The sequence below is a fragment of the Camelina sativa genome, chromosome 18 (genome assembly GCF_000633955.1).
Source record: "Camelina sativa cultivar DH55 chromosome 18, Cs, whole genome shotgun sequence".
NCBI classification, from domain to species: domain Eukaryota; kingdom Viridiplantae; phylum Streptophyta; class Magnoliopsida; order Brassicales; family Brassicaceae; genus Camelina; species Camelina sativa.
The window spans coordinates 1,258,906-1,268,004 of record NC_025702.1 but is presented as its reverse complement, the minus strand read 5'-3'; the positions used below and the strand labels follow the sequence as shown (position 1 = coordinate 1,268,004).

The window sequence follows — 9,099 nt, the reverse complement described above, 5'->3', positions numbered from 1 at the left end:
TTTTCAAACTAGATAGGACTAGGTGGTTCACTTGTTGGGTTTGGGACTTGGCTGTTTTGAAAAGAAAAGAGGAAAAAGAGAAAGAAAATGTTAGAGTCTTTAGGAGAGAAATGTGTTTAAGTAAAACCAAAGTCTAGTGAAAGAATGGGAAGTATAAGGTTGTTTAAAGATGGTTCTAGTTAAAGAAAAGAAAGAAAGAAAAGAAGAGTATAGCAAAATGCTTTTATGTCTTAAAGAATAAGAAGAAAATAGAACCATAGCAATAAAGTAAGAAACCCCATTCCACTAGAAAGATCAAATAAGAAACCTCTCCTAAGACTTTAAAATCAAAAGAGAAAAGGGTGAAAGAGAAGTGAAGAAGTTAAAGGGTAGAAATATGATCATTTGGGTTTAGATTGATAGGATAAACACTTTGGGTGCCTTTGGGTAGACAAGGTTTTGTTCTTGTATGTGTCTAAGTGTTCTTACCTTTAGCCTTCTTCTAAAGCTCAATCCATTTTTTATGAGAGAACCTTGATATTGATAAGCGCCACTCTAAAAAGAGACCATCATTGTCTCTAAACCTTTATTACCAAGCCAAATGAGTTTAAGCTTTTCATAAGATTGATTCATGTTCTTGATTAATGAATGTTAAAGAAAATGGTTAATTTGAATGCATGTGAATATCAAAGGCTCAAATCAGTAAAGGTTGTGATAGCTTGTCTAACATCTTTAAGTACAGCTCATTCAACTTGCATCATAGTACTAGTAACTTGGACATTGATTCTAGCTGGTTTATTGGCAAGCTTTAGGAGCTGAGATCCCACTTTCAAACCTCATCTACCTTCTTATGTCTTGTTTATTTGTTTGAGGGCAAGCAAAGACTAAGTTTGGGGGTGTTGATGTTCATATATTTTACCCTGTTTTCCCTTAATATATTCACATCTTTTGCATCTTTTGCTATCCTTTTTGACCATTATTGCATAGTTTTAGGATTGTTCATGCATTAGAGTATAGTTGCATTGCATTTGCATCTTTTCTTGCATAAACAGGTGATTTTGGAGCCTAAGGAGCATGGAAGCAATGCTGAAGAGGAGAAAGCAAGGGAGTTAGAGCTGAAGAACCAAGGTTCGGAGTTCCACTCGACCGCCCACTCGACCAGACACTCGACCGTGTGCGGAGAAGGACTCGACCGAGTGGAGGGAACAGAAGAAAAGCCAACTCGACCGGTCACTCGACCGAGCACCTGGTCGAGCTGACCGAGCCGCCTAGCTATTTTGTCTTCTAGCATTTTTAGGGCTTCCACTCCTTTTTCTATATAAGGCCTTGTACCCTGCAGCCACCAAGGAGTCCAGTTTTTTTTAGATATTCTAAAACCTAGTATTTACCCTTTTGGGAATTTATGCTCTTTGCACTTTTATTTTCTTAGATCTCTCATCTACTTTTGAAGGAAAACAAGAGATTCCTTGATATTTGTTGGTTTCATAACTTTCAAAATATTAAGAATTCGAGTTTGATTCCTTCTTCAATATTGTAGATCTCTGTTTCATCTATCTAATCATGCAAGTTTCGTTATTTTCTGGGTTTATGACTTTGCTCATCATGTTTAGCATTTGTGAGTAGTTGCTTAGGATCTTGAGGATGGGTTAGGCTGGATTGTGGTTGAGGTTTGTTTAGCTAGGTCAAGCTTGATTGTTATAGATCTCTTCTAGGCTAGATGTACTCTATGCTGATCCTATAACCGAGAGGGTAGGGTTTGATTTTAAGCTTCTTAGCATCACACCAATGTCTAGGTTGCAAGATAAGGCTAGATCTAGAGATTATCATTAGGCATGCTAAGAGATTAGATGTCTTGTTTGATTTTTGACATAAATGATCTGTTGCTTAATGCTTGCTTGTATAAGTTCTTTGCTTTGTGAGAACAAGTCTAGAAATATATGAGCTTGATTGTTTTTGCCATGAGAGTGGATTAACATGTTCTAGGAGATCATTGTCTAGAGATTAGCTCAAGTTGATTGAGATTTGTTGACCAAGTTAGATGACCTTAATCATTAGTCCAGCCCATGAATCCCTCCTCAAGACCTTCCTTGTCTATTGATTTCTTAGTCTAAATCCTGTTGTTTGGTCGTTGTTTGATTTACTTTTGTCTTGCTCTGTTTTGTTTGCATTGCTCTGTTTCTCGCATTTGTCTGACTCGACCCTGTACTCGATCGCACACTCGATCGAGTGCTTGCTCGAGCTCATCCCCAGAATTCTTGTTTATGCTTTGTGTTTGTCCTGTTTCAATTCCTATTTCATTTTAGTTGCTTTTCTGTTACATTCATTTAGTTTCCTGTTCATTACTTGCCTTGCATTAGTTTATTACTTGCATTACTATAGTTTCTATTTCTGTTTCATTGCATTGTTGTTTAGATCATCATGTTCTCTTTACTTTTAGCATCTAGTTTTTTTAAGCTTTTACATTCTCCATTTTACATTCATCATTAGGTTGTTAGTGACAAACATCCTTTATAATTGGCTCAACTTAGATAAATGTGCATGTCCTGATTGCTTGCATCTCACTCAGATTTGGATTGACACCCTTTATACTGCAACATCATAAAGGGAATTGAAACCCCTTGCTTTCTACCCATTCATTCATATCTCATATCATTCACCAATCATCACCACCTCAAGAAAGCAGAGTTCCAATTCGATGATGGTGAAGAAGAATCTCTAAGAACTCAAAATCAAGATTACAACTCCAAATAAAATATAACAAACCAACCATTAAACAGAACAACCAATAACACTTTCACCACACCTACACATCATAACACAAAACAAGTCATACAATCCAATCGCTTAGATAAGCTCATGGTCACGCACTCACCTTAACAAGTGATTCACGAAAATAACAACAACCAAATGAGAGGCTCTCCAATATCCAAGAACAACCAAACTCGCTCCTACAACCAATCACAACAATAAACAAACATTGAAAACAAACTGCCAAAAAAATCAGAAAAGAACAACCTCACAGGTGAAACCACGAAATCAAAATGAACCGTTAACTTTCTAATCTCTCCAGTGAAAAGTAAGGTCTATACGTCCAAAAGCTTTCCACAAAATTTTAGCACGATCAGATCTCAGATGAAACCGCAATCGATCCCGAAACACCCGCTGGTCTCAATCCGCGACTGAGACAAAACGTCCCACTAAACTGCCAATATCTCCTACAATATTGACTCAAATTCCCTTCTGTGAAAAGAAGAGTGTACGAAAATCTCTTAGCTACAACCCTACCAAAACTCAATACCTTTCGAAACGATTTGACCCGTCGGATCCTCTTTCTCCCAAATCCTGACAGTTTTGTTTCTCTCTTTACTCTAAAAAAAAAGCTTGATCTTTTTCCCTTACACCCAATAACCAAGAGTTATCTTTCTTTTTCCCCCTCTCTCTGATGACAATGTCGACAAAAGCACAAAAAAAGAGAGGAGGCGTGACAATAAGAACGAGAATTAAAGGTTTTTGGTTTAATTAGATTAAACCTGAATTTAATTAAACCAAAATAAATTAAGAATTTCATCTTTCGGTTTTCTCTACATCCCACTTTTAGAAAGCGGATGTTACATTTTGGAATATTTATATGATTAGTGTACGAGGTGTTTGAACGGAAGGCTTTTTACGGGATATCAAGCAACCTAGTGATTTACATGACAACCATATTGCACCAAGGATCAGTCAAGTCGTCGAACAATGTGACCAATTGGGTTGGGACTGGTTGGCTCACTCCAATCTTGGGTGCTTATGTTGCCGATGCTCATCTTGGTCGCTACATCACCTTTGTCATCTCTTCCGCTATTTATTTATTGGTGTGACTAGGGTTCTGTTCGTTTGATGAACCAAACACAGTATATGTATACAATGTCAAGACACATCATCTAAATTATATTCGTTTGTTTTTTGTTTTTTTCTTTTTTTACAAACTGTTTGTATTTCGGTACAATATATGTAAAATGATCAAAAAGCCATCTATTTTGTGTAAATATATTTTAGTGGTTTTATTTATGTCTTTAGCAAAATAATTTTCATATTAAAATTAAATAAACATAAAATAAATATTTTGAAATGAATTTAATCAATTATCTTGGCGGAAAACATAAATTTACTTTTTTGGTAGAAAACGTAATTTTTCAGTTTTGGCGAGAAAACGTAATTTTGTGGTTTTGGCGGGGAAACGAGATATTACGGTTTTTTTTTGGGGAACTTAATTTTACGGTTTTGACGAGAAAACAAGATTCTGCGGTTTTGGCTGGAAAACTCATCTACCTATTCCAGTTCAAGTTCTTTATTGTCACTAAACGAACACAACATGCATCTGCATCTTATTCACCAAACGAATAACATGTAGCTTTTTAAAAATATTTTATAAAATATATATTTGGTTGATTGGATGATATTTAATTTGGTAATGAGTAGTAGAAAACATTACAAGACATAATAGGAATTGAGTTTTTGGTTTAAAACAGAATCAATAAAAGAGATTGACACAATTTGTTCAAAAGCTTATAGGTAGTAGATCACAACTTTGAAAATGATTTGGAGATACAAAAAAAACGACTACATTTGGTTTTTAAATCTCGTTACATTTTTGATCAGTACACGTAGAAGGTAGAACTCACAATGTGAATCCAAGTCATGTTTCCATCAGATTAGACGTGGATGCATGGCAAGAAGTGAAGATTGCGTCATAAAAATTAATTGATTTGCTTTAACAAAACAAATTTATCCAGTTTGACTTAAAGAAGACAATCATAATCTTCACTTAAAAAAAAAACATAGAGTCAAGTCAAATGGTGATCTTGTAAATTCTTTTAGTTATTGTTATCAGTCATAAAATTTATCATAACAGTTTTCTTATGGCATAACTGCAGGGAATGGCATTACTGATGTTATAAGTATCTCTACCGCAACTGAAACCACCAAAATGTTCGACGGCTAATGTTGAAGACTGCCAAAAAGCTTTGGTTTTACAATTAGTTGTATTCTTCGGAGCGTTATACACTTTTGCGATCGGTACGGGTGGTACAAAACCGAACATTTCAACAATAGGAGCTGATCAGTTTGATGAATTCGACCCGAAGGAGAGATTCATAAGCATTCTACTTGGGACTAAACCATATGTATAATTGGGCTTTATATTGTTGGGCTTGTTACGTATTAGTCACGTCTATGACAGTTATGTAAACCCTTGTGGTGTCGTGTATATAAGATGTTTCATAGCAGAATAATAAAACTAATGGTATCAGAGCTAAGATCTCATAAAAACACATAAAACAAATTTTCGCTGTCTTTTTTTTCTTCTTCTTCTTTTGTTCGGTAGTTTCGAACTCTCTCAAATCTCTCTGGTTAAGAATTGTTCTTTTAGTTTGATAGTTTCAAGTTTTTCTCTCAAAGTTTGAGAAGTCATGTCAAATTCTGAAGAATCCTCTGTTACGAAAAGTGCAGCAGTGGCGATGCCTCAATCCGCTTTCGTGATGGTCTCGCCGTACACCCTCGCTAGCTCCGACAATCCTGGTTCCATGATCTCTGCTGTTGTTTTGACCGGTGATAATTACAACGAGTGGGCAACCAAGATGTGGAATGCTCTTCAAGCTAAGCGTAAAACATGGTTTATTAATGGTACGATTCCTAAGCCAGCGAGCTGTGATCCTGAATTTGAGAATTGGCAAACCGTGAATTCCATGATTGTTGGGTGGATTCGAACTAGTATTGAGCCAAAGGTGAAGTCCACTGTCACGTTTATCTCTGACGCTCACCAGTTGTGGGTGGATTTGAAGGAACGTTTTTCGTGGGGAATAAGGTGTGTGTCCATCAAATAAAAGCTCAGCTTGCCTCTTGTCGTCAAGATGGACAGTCTGTTCTGGATTATTATGGGCGATTGTGTACTCTATGGGAAAAGTATGGTACTTACAAACCGATCAAAGCATGTATTTGTGGTTTGTGTGTCTGTGGTGCTGCTCTTGAGCCTGCCAAAGAACGTGAAGAAGTGAAGGTGCATCAGTTTGTGTTGGGGCTTGATGAATCCAGGTTTGGAGGAATTTGCACTAACATTATTTCGATGGATCTGTTGCACTCTCTTGGTGAAATGTACTCGAGAATCATAAGAGAAGAACGTTGCTTATCTACTGTTCATGTTCGTGAGCAGCAAAACGAAGCTGTGGGGTTTCTTGCTCGTCGTGACCAAACTGAGATGTCGCCTAATGTTGGAACAACGCGGACTAATTCTTTTGTTGGCAACAAGTCCGAGTCGTTGCTTGTGAGGGCTCAGGTGAACTGTTCTCATTGTGGATGTGTTGGTCACGAGAAGGACTGTTTGAAAATTGTGGGTTTTCTGGAGTGGTGGTCGGAACGCAATATTGGTGGTCGTGGTTCCAAAAGACGCGGTCGTGGCGGTGGTGGTTCAAATTTTCATAGTTATGGTTCTAATGTCTCGGGTCGTGTTCGTGGGCAAATTGTTGCTGATCATGCTACCAGTTCCAATTCTCCTACGTTTCCAAACTTTACTCAAGATCAGTTGAAGGTTCTTGCTCAGATGATAGAAGAGAAATCGGGCACTCCAACAACTGAAAAATTGTCTGGTAAGATAGCTCTTGGCGTTGTTGTTTTAGACACCAGCGCGTCTCATCACATGACCGGCAACTTGTCTCTTTTACTTGATATTGTGCCTATTCCACCGTGTTCTGTGGGGTTTGCTGATGGCAGTAAAACAAATGCAACAAACATGGGAGCTCTCCCTCTTTCGAACAAATTCAAGTTGACTAATGTTCTTTATGTTCCTGCTTTAAATTGCACACTTCTCTCTTCAATTGGTGGATGTTTAATTAGTATCTTCTTTGGTACTTTTTTTGCCATGTACAACTGTTCTTGTCTATGTACAAGATAACATAGAAACTGATCTTAGGTTAATTGATAAACAAAGAGTTTTTGTTTAGGGTATAATTGCTGATTATCTTCTTCACAGGATGTGACTGGGAGTATCAGTAAGCTTTGGATGCTGCTAGCCATAGAAACTTCAAGACAAGATTTTCACATGAGGATGAGAATCTTATTGAAAACCTAGCTTCAAGCAATAGCACTAAGCGAGCCGATGCTGAGAGAAAAAGATTACATGGAGGCTATGATTTAAACCAATTAGCTTCGGTTAATGCCAAGCTTGATACAGTGCATAACCTTCTTGTAGGTAAGAAATATGTCCATTTTGGTGCAGAAGTTGAGACATATGAACCAAGGAATGAAGAAGAAGTTGTAAACTTTGTCTATGGGAATCATGACCAGAGATTCGGAAATCAGCAAGGCAACAGGCCTTTCAGTGGGAACTCTTCCGGATATCAGTGGGAACTCTTCAGGATACACTCCCAAGCGAGAGTATCAGCAGGAGCAACAGAACATCGGTTATACCCGAACCTATAAGAATTCATCTTATCAGTCTCCTCCTCCTAAGAGTTCTTCTGAAAATAGGATGGAAGTCATGCTTGAACAGATTCTTCAAGGACAGGAGTAGTTGACAGTGAACTTCAATGAAAAAATCGATAATGTCTACACTGAGCTTAATGGAAAGATTGATGCATTGAATGTTCATGTTAAGAAGCTGGAGAGTCAAGTTTCACAGACAAAACAAGAGAGTTTTCTTCCTGGAAGAACTGAGTAGGAGATGAAGATGCCATATTAGTAGGAGATGAAGATGATGATGAATTTGCTTATTCAGAACATGGAGAGAAATAGACCAAGCCCGAGATGGAGGTGTTAACACCAATTGATGGTGTCGATCAACACCCACTGGGTGTCGGTCGACACTCATCTCAGACAGAACCTGCACTTATAATATCTCCAATTCCAGCTGCGGAGAGGGTTTATTAACCTAAATTTCCTTTTCCTAAGACTAGGAGATCTAAGAAAGAGATGGAGGAAGCTAGATGCAAGGCAATGATGTATAAGGTAATGATTGAGTTACCTTTATTAGATGCAATAAAGCTTTCACAACCACTTAAGCGATATGTTAAGATCATGGTATCAAATGGTTTGAGCCCTGAGGAAGGAGCACTGCTTACCAAGGATGTCAGCGCGATTTTTGTTGAACCAGCTTCCACAAAGGAAGAAGGAGAGGAAGCATGAAGTGGTTGCCTCTAAGAAAGTAAGTGCAATGATTTAGAGTAGGGTTGCAGAGAAATTACCAGATCCTTGAAACTTTGTACTTGATTGTTCTATCTCTGCAGAACGGTTTGCTCACTCACTTTGTGATCTCGGTTCTAGTATCAACTTGATGTCATATTCTGTTGCTGTAAGACTTCGGATGACAGAATTCAAGTCAACTAAGATATCTCTTATTTTAGCTGATCAATCCCAAACAATTACTGAAGGTGTTTTAGAGGATATTCCAATCAAGATCGGAAATTGCATGATTCCCACCGACTCTATGGTGGTGGAGTATGACAAAGAGCCTAGTGATCCACTCATCTTAGGAAACTTATTCTTGGCTACAGCTGGTGCCATCATCGATGTGAAGAATGGACTCATAGCGCTGAATGTGGAAGGTTTGGTTTGAACTTTGTAATGGATAAGCAGAGGAGGGCTCCCACTATTGATGGACAAACATTTTCTGTGGAGATTTCTTCTCATGATGATCCGATAATCGAGATTCATGAAGACATTACTGATGGGTTTGTCAAGGAGTTAGGTACTGTTGAGAAGATAAGCTGCGGAGAAGAAGAGAAGACACAAGCATCAGGCTCAGTGTCGATCGACACATCTTCTGTGTCTTAACTCACTACTCCATAGTCCATATTCCTCAGGTAAGGCAAAGGTATGCATCTTCTTGTGACAACCCGTCCTGCAGCCCCACTAGCCCTCCGCTAGCTTCCCCAACGGACCCCAAGCTGGCCCTGCAGGGCGTCGATCCTAACACCTCACTATGAATTTGGATGAATAGTTCCCATCCACAGTGAGGGGTTAGGATCGATGCCCTGCAGGGCCAGCTTGGGGCTTATGGGGGCAAGCTAGCAGTGGGCTAGTGGGGTCAATGGGATGGGTTGTCATATAAAAATTGATTTTTATGTGACAACCCGTCCCACGGACCCC

At 38.4% G+C, this 9,099-nt stretch overlaps 1 pseudogene; it reads left to right on the top strand.

Annotated features, from left to right (window-relative positions):
- The window catches only part of LOC104763046, a 39,049-nt pseudogene that overhangs the window by 25,296 nt on the left and 4,654 nt on the right, over positions 1–9,099 (top strand).